Consider the following 9,186-nt stretch of genomic DNA (forward strand, 5'->3'; position numbering starts at 1 on the left):
TTCAGCCTGATCAATAGCATTAGGTTCGTCGTACAGCAACCCCAAGGCTTGAAAAAATGCGTTCACATTAGTCAGAATACGGTCATCTGGTTTCAAAGAAAACGCCCAATCCTGGGGATCGCCACGCAGCAAAGAGATGACAATTTTAACCTGCTGCGCGGAGCTCCCTGATGAGCTAGGCTTCAAAGCAAAAAATAATTTACAATTATTTTTGAAACTCAAAAATTTAGATCGATCCCCAAAAAATACATCAGGTGTAGGAATCTTTGGTTCAACAGCATGTGAACGAGCAAGATAGGCGGAAATTCCCCGCACTTCCGCAGCGAGCTGCTCCACACGATCAGACACTTGCTTTATCTCCATTGAGAGAAAAAAAAAATTCCCCCTACGGCCTCAGAGATATAGAGGAAAGAATATACACACACCTTTTTTTTTTTTTTAAACACAATTCTTTCCTGCTATTGAGTACCCCAGGATCTGCGGTTGGGCGGGTGATTCTGTTATGATTGAGTCACCATAGGAGGCAAAAACAGAAAAGCTAGCTAAGTCCTGAAAACCAGAGAAGTTGGCAACTATCAGATTGCAGACCCCTGAACCTATCAACACAACTAGCAGTAGCCGTGGGGGGTTCCTACGATGCCCTAGACCCCTCGATCACAGCCGGAGAGATACATAGGCCTAAAGAGGGAAAGGGGAAATCTAACTGCCCCAGAGCAGACCCCAAAGCAATAGGCAGCCCCCCACATATAATGACGGTGAAGCAAGATGAAAACACTTACACAGACAGAAAGACAGGCTGAGCAAAGACGGGGCCCAAAAACTACCTAGATAGGAACGGATAGGAAGGCTGCTGTCTGCAATCTGCCAAAACCCTATCAGAGACAAAAGCCAACAAGCTGATATAAAAATGGCCCTGAAGCAACTAAGCTTCAAAAACTAAATCAGCACTCAGGTACTTTCAGAAGACAGAGCTCACGGAACACTGCACACTCCAGCAGGGAGTGGCAGAATCCAAAAAGCAAGAAAAACAAAAACAAATCTTAGATGCAAAAAGGCAAAACAGAAAACTTAGCTTTAGGAGAGCAGGAATCAGACTGGTGTCCAAGAGTCCACAGAGAAATCACCCGCAGGGCAGAAAGGGCGTAGGCTGCCTTAAATCCAGTCAGTGACTCCACTCAGCCAATCGTCTTCATTAGTCCCAGGTGCCTGATAATCAGGCTCACTACCTTCCTTCACTAGAATAGGGAGTTCACCAGGCCTCAGTGACGGAGGGGAAAATGAACTCACAACAGGCTAATAAAGAGTCTGCCACTTTTTTCACTTTATACAGTTGTGCTCAAAAGTTTACATACCCAGGCAGAATTTTTGCTTTCTTGGCCTTTTTTCAGAGAATATGAATGGTGACACCAAAACTTTTTCTCCACTCATGGTTAGTGGTTGGGTGAAACCATTTATTGTCAAACTACTGCATTTTCTCTCTAAATTATAATGACCCTGATCAAAATTTTTCATACCCTGGTGATTTTGGCCTGATAACATGTACAGAAGTTGACACAAATGGGTTTGAATGGCTCCTAAAGGTACCATCCTCACCTGTGACCTGTTTGCTTGTAATCAGTGTGTTTGCATAAAAGCTGAGTGAGTTTCTGGGATCCAGACAGACTCTTGCATCCTTCATCCAGCCACTGACGTTTCTGGAATGTGAGTCATAAGGAAAGCAAAAGAATTGTCAACGGATCTATGGGAAAAGGTCGTTGAAATGTATATAACAGGAAAGGGATACAAAAAGATATCCAAGGAGTTCATAATGCCAGTCAGCAGTGTTCAAACTGTGATTAACAAATGGAAAATCAGGGGCTCTGTAAAAACAAAACCACGGTCAGGTAGACCAACAAAAATTTCATCCACAACTGCCAGGAAAATTGTTCGGGATGCAAAGAAAAACCCACAAATTACATCAGCTGAAATACTGGACTCTCTGAAAACTAGCGGTGTGGCTGTTTCAATAGGCACAATAAGGAGGCACTTGTATACACACACACATAATATGAGCAGACACTGAGAATTAGGCTAAGTGCACACGTAGCAGAAATTTTCTGCTGAAAAACAGGACTCCCTTCCCAGAAACCGCGCGTTTGTTCTGCGCGTTTTCTGCGCATTTTTTTGCGTTTTTCCCCCGCGCGGTTTCTAGACACATGGAAAAAGCCAGAAACGTGGAAAAAAAATGCGAAATTAATGAGCATGCTGCGCTTTTTACCGCGATGCATTTTTTTGCGGTAAAAAAATGCATCAATGTGCACAAAAAGTGCTAAATGCATAGAAATGAATGGGAAGCTTCTTTTTCACGTTTTTCCCGTGGATTTTTTGGCAAATCCGCAGGAAAAACCACGAAAAAAACGCTGTGTGTGAACACAGCCTAACACCATGTATACCGGACAGGAGAAGTATACCCAGCATGCATAGCTGAGTATATTGTGTAGAGATGTGCCAGTGTATACATTGTAGATTCCACACTATATACACAGCAACATTCTATATAAACATCTGTACATTATATACTATATATATACACAACTCTACATTATACACTATATAAAGACAGCATTATACTATATTATGATGCATACATCACATAGGAGTCACACATATATATAACATAGGAGACACCACGACTGCTAAATATATCACATTGCGACTGCTGTATATACATTATATAGGTGGTGCTGCAACTATACACAGCCGTTTCAGTATCATATTCATAATGTACCATATATACAGCAGTTGCAGTATCACTAGTATAAGGTATATAGACTGGTGTGTATGGTAACAGTATCACCTATGTAACATATATATATATATATACACAGCAGTTTCATCTATATATTGTACTACCTGAAGAGCCCGGCACTGCCTGGTTATAGTAACTAACTGTGGTGGTCAGTTATAACAAATTATAATGATTATCCTCCATCCCATAGTTCTGTGCCCATATACCCATCACACAGCCTCCATCCCATAGTCCCATGCCCATATACCCATCATACATATCCTCCATCCCATAGTCCCGTGCCCATATACCCATCATACATATCCACCATCCCATAGTTCTGTGCCCATATACCCATCATACATATCCTCCATCCCATAGTCACGTGCCCATATACCCATCATACATATCCTCCATCCCATAGTCACGTGCCCATATACCCATCCTCCATCCCATAGTCCCGTGCCCATATACCCATCATACATATTCACCATCCCATAGTCCAGTGCCCATATACCCATCATACATATCCACCATCCCATCATACATATTTTCCATCCCTTAGTTCTGTGCCCATATACCCATCACACATATCCTCCATCCCATAGTCCCGTGCCCATATATACCCATCCTCCATCCCATAGTCCCGTGCCCATATACCCATCATACATCCTCCATCCCATAGTCCAGTGCCCATATACCCATCATACATATCCTCCATCCCATAGTCCAGTGCCCATCATACACATCCTCCATCCCATAGTCCCGTGCCCATATACCCATCGTACATATCCACCATCCCATAGTCGAGTGCCCATATACCCATCATACATATCCACCATCCCATCATACATATTTTCCATCCCTTAGTTCTGTGCCCATATACCCATCACACATATCCTCCATCCCATAGTCCCGTGCCCATATACCCATCCTCCATCCCATAGTCCCGTGCCCATATACCCATCATACATCCTCCATCCCATAGTCCAGTGCCCATATACCCATCATACATATCCTCCATCCCATAGTCCCGTGCCCATATACCCATCCTCCATCCCATAGTCCCGTGCCCATATACCCATCATACATATCCACCATCCCATAGTCCCGTGCCCATATACCCATCATACATTTCCTCCATCCCATAGTCCCGTGCCCATATACCCATCGTACATATCCACCATCCCATAGTTCTGTGCCCATATACCCATCATACATATCCTCCATCCCATAGTCCCGTGCCCATATACCCATCCTCCAGTCCCGTGCCCATATACCCATCATACATATCCTCCATCCCATAGTCCCGTGCCCATATACCCATCGTACATATCCACCATCCCATAGTTCTGTGCCCATATACCCATCATACATATCCTCCATCCCATAGTCCCGTGCCCATATACCCATCCTCCATCCCATAGTCCCGTGCCCATATACCCATCATACATCCTCCATCCCATAGTCCAGTGCCCATATACCCATCATACATATCCTCCATCCCATAGTCCCGTGCCCATATACCCATCCTCCATCCCATAGTCCTGTGCCCATATACCCATCATACATATCCACCATCCCATAGTCCCGTGCCCATATACCCATCATACATATCCTCCATCCCATAGTCCCGTGCCCATATACCCATCGTACAGATCCACCATCCCATAGTTCTGTGCCCATATACCCATCACATAGTCCAGTGCCCATATACCCATCATACATATCCTCCATCCCATAGTCCAGTGCCCATATACCCATCATACACATCCTCCATCCCATAGTCCCGTGCCCATATACCCATCGTACATATCCACCATCCCATAGTCGAGTGCCCATATACCCATCGTACATATCCACCATCCCATAGTCCCATGCCCATATACCCATCATACATATCCACCATCCCATAGTCCAGTGCCCATATACCCATCATACATATCCACCATCCCATAGTCCCATCATACATATTTTCCATCCCTTAGTTCTGTGCCCATATACCCATCACACATATCCTCCATCCCATAGTCCAGTGCCCATATACCCATCATACATATCCTCCATCCCATAGTCCAGTGCCCATATACCCATCATACACATCCTCCATCCCATAGTCCCGTGCCCATATACCCATCGTACATATCCACCATCCCATAGTCCCATGCCCATATACCCATCATACATATCCACCATCCCATAGTCCAGTGCCCATATACCCATCATACACATCCTCCATCCCATAGTCCCATCATACATATTTTCCATCCCTTAGTTCTGTGCCCATATACCCATCACACATATCCTCCATCCCATAGTCCAGTGCCCATATACCCATCATACATATCCACCATCCCATAGTCCCATCATACATATTTTCCATCCCTTAGTTCTGTGCCCATATACCCATCACACATATCCTCCATCCCATAGTCCAGTGCCCATATACCCATCGTACATATCCACCATCCCATAGTCCAGTGCCCATATACCCATCATACATATCCACCATCCCATAGTCCAGTGCCCATATACCCATATCCTCCATCCCATACCATGGTGACTGTGATATCATAATAGGTTGCAACCATTCTGACATCATCGTCACCATGGCAACCTAGCATGACATCATCGTCACTATGGCAACCTATTATGACATCATTGTCAATACACATACACACACAATGTTAGGTGTTGGGTTCCAGCCGCTGCACAGCAGGAATCCTGAGACTTGCATCCGGCAGTCTCCCATTCCCCTTCGGCCCCAGAGGAGGCTGCTCAGCAGATTCGTCAATCCCAGCGCTCTGCTCAGACCAGCTCTGTAGGTTTGGTTGCTGTTGCCACCTATGGCCCAGCTATAGCAATGCATGCTGGTCAGCAGCGAGCTACTCCAGGGACTAAATCCTCCTTTCGGTCCACTGAGCATGCCCGTGGGATGATCTCTCATTGGAGATCGGAGGTCACATGCTCAGGTCCTTCTCCAGCTCGGATTGGACCATCAGGAAGGTCCCGGAAGGACGGGGCTATAAAAGGTTTGCATGGCCACTCGCCCATGTGCTGTTATAGACTGCATTATCAGACTGTGAGGAGTGAGTGATGTATGCATGTATGAATGTTTCTGGTGACTGACTCATTGGAAACCCCTACCCTTGGTACGCATGTGTTGTGCAGCCTAGCCTGTTAAGCGCCCAGGCTTAGGTGTAGGTAGGACGGAGTCTGAGTCAGGCATCAGTCCTCACCAGGGACTCTGCACGCCACGGTGCACGTGCTCGATACTCCATAGTCAGCATCTATAATGGCATCCGCAGGTGCGACGCCGCGCACTCAGAAGGTCTAGAGGGACTCTGACCCCGTGTCCTTGGGCTAGGGTTCTGTGACCGCTTTCTGTGCGCTCTGTGGCCGGGATGTGTGAGCTAAACAGGCCCCGGCATTTCTGTTCAGCGGTGGCGCGGCTCTGTGAGTTAAGAGTTCGCTTCTGTTCACACTGGGTGGCGTTAACCCACGTGTGACCTTTCCTACACCGCTTTATACTTCCACCATTACTAAGCAGCAGTTTAACACCCCTGCACGGTGGACCCCGAGCTGCGAACACACCTTACTATTATTTATTGTTTGGTGCGTTACGCCAGCCCTAACATTATACTAGCACAAGGGTCTGGCTAGTAATGGCGGACGAGCAGCGACTCCTTGCGTACATCCGGCAGCTGGAGGGCAGGGTGGCGGCTCTTGAGCGTCCAGCCTCAGCTGCGATGTTACCGCAGTCACGCTCCAGGCAGCCACAGAGGCTGTCTCCCGTATGACCACTGCCATCCCTGCCCCGACTTTGTTCCACCTCCCGCTGCCTGAGAAGTTCTCGGGTGATAGTGCCTCTTGTAGGGGTTTCGTGAGCCAGTGCGCTATACAGCTGGAGCTGCACAATTCCCCTCTGAGCGGGCTAAAGTGGGATTTGTCGTTTCCCTCCTGTCGGGCAGGGCTCTGGAGTGGGCCACACCGCTGTGGGAGCGTGGTGATCTTGTGGTGCAGAGTGCCTCGCAGTTCTTGGGCACTCAGAAGCAGGTCTTCCTGGGACAGCGAGCCACCCATGATACCGCGCTCCAGCTGCTGGCAATATCGCAGGGCCCGTCTCTGGTCAGCCATTATGCCATCCAGTTCCGGACGCTGGCTTCAGAACTGGAGTGGTCAGATAAGACCCTCAGTCCGGTGTTCTGGAGGGGTCTGGCTGGCCATGTAAAGGACGCCCTGGCCACCAGGGAGATTCCTGCCACACTGGAGGAGCTTATCACCATCTCCACTCGCATAGACCTTCGTTTTTCGGAGCGAAGGTTGGAGCGGTCCCAGTGTAGGCAGAGATTTAGGTTGGCACCCAGTTTTGTTAAACCTGGAACCTCCCGATCAGGCGTCCGAGCTCCAAGAGGTCATGGGGGATTCTCGCGCGGGATTCAGGTACCGGTCCGTGCGAGTACCCGTGGTCTGTCACAGTTGCCAGCAGTCTGGTCACCCAGCCAACAGGTGCCCACAGTGGCCAGGAAACCGCTCGCGTCTAGTGGCTATTGGAGGAGGCCTACTAGACACTGCAAAGTTTTCCTCCAAGCTGACCTTTGAGGGGTCGCTTGAGTTCGGCTCCTCCACTCTGGCGGTGGAGGTTTGCGTGGACTCCGGGGCGGAGGGCATTTTCATGTCGTCTGCCTTCGCCCAACGGCACGGAATTCCTCTAGTTTTACTACCCCAGCCACTCACCATCAGAGTGGTGAATGGAGCCACTCTACCCTCTCAAATTACCCACCAGACCGCCCCGTTAATACTCTCGGTGTCTCCGTATCATCAGGAGACGATATCCCTCCTCGTCATGCCCGAGGGTATCGATCAGGTCCTTTTAGGGGTTATTATGGGGGCACTGTGGATATCGCTGTTATTATTGGGGCACTGTGGGTATCGCTGTTATTATGGGGGCACTGTGGATATCGCTGTTATTATGGGGGCACTGTGGATATCGCTGTTATTATGGGGGCACTGTGGATATCGCTGTTATTATTGGGGCACTGTGGATATCGCTGTTATTATGGGGACACTGTGGATATCGCTGTTATTATGGGGGCACTGTGGATGTCGCTGTTATGGGGGCACTGTGGATATCGCTGTTATTATGGGGGCACTGTGGATATCGCTGTTATTATGGGGGCACTGTGGATGTCGCTGTTATTATGGGGACACTGTGGATGTCGCTGTTATTATGGGGCACTGTGGGTGTCGCTGTTATTATGGGGGCACTGTGGGTGTCGCTGTTATTATGGGGGCGCTGTGGAGATCGCTGTTATTATGGGGGCGCTGTGGATATCTCTGTTATTATGGGGGCACTGTGGATATCGCTGTTATTATGGGGGCACTGTGGATATCGCTGTTATTATGGGGGCACTGTGGATATCGCTGTTATTATGGGGGCACTGTGGATGTCGCTGTTATTATGGGGACACTGTGGATGTCGCTGTTATTATGGGGGCACTGTGGGTGTCGCTGTTATTATGGGGGCACTGTGGGTGTCGCTGTTATTATGGGGGCACTGTGGATGTCGCTGTTATTATGGGGGCACTGTGGATATCGCTGTTATTATGGGGGCACTGTGGATGTCGCTGTTATTATGGGGGCACTGTGGATATCGCTGTTATTATGGGGGCACTGTGGATGTCGCTGTTATTATGGGGGCACTGTGGATGTCGCTGTTATTATGGGGGCACTGTGGATATCGCTGTTATTATGGGGGCACTGTGGATGTCGCTGTTATTATGGGGGCACTGTGGATGTCGCTGTTATTATGGGGGCACTGTGGATGTCGCTGTTATTATGGGGGCACTGTGGATGTCGCTGTTATTATGGGGGCACTGTGGATGTCGCTGTTATTATGGGGGCACTGTGGATGTCGCTGTTATTATGGGGGCACTGTGGATGTCGCTGTTATTATGGGGGCACTGTGGGTGTCGCTGTTATTATGGGGGCACTGTGGATGTCGCTGTTATTATGGGGGCACTGTGGATGTCGCTGTTATTATGGGGCACTGTGGGTGTCGCTGTTATTATGGGGGCACTGTGGATGTCGCTGTTATTATGGGGGCACTGTGGGTATCGCTGTTATTATGGGGGCACTGTGGATATCGCTGTTATTATGGGGGCACTGTGGATGTCGCTGTTATTATGGGGGCACTGTGGATGTCGCTGTTATTATGGGGGCACTGTGGATGTCGCTGTTATTATGGGGGCACTGTGGGTATCGCTGTTATTATGGGGACACTGTGGATATCGCTGTTATTATGGGGACACTGTGGATATCGCTGTTATTATGGGGACACTGTGGATGTCGCTGTTATTATGGGGACACTGTGGATGTCGCTGTTATTATGGGGACACTGTGGATATCGCTGTTATTAT

The sequence above is a fragment of the Dendrobates tinctorius genome, unplaced genomic scaffold (genome assembly GCF_039654945.1).
Source record: "Dendrobates tinctorius isolate UK_male_01 unplaced genomic scaffold, ASM3965494v1 ptg000178l, whole genome shotgun sequence".
NCBI lineage: Eukaryota > Metazoa > Chordata > Amphibia > Anura > Dendrobatidae > Dendrobates > Dendrobates tinctorius.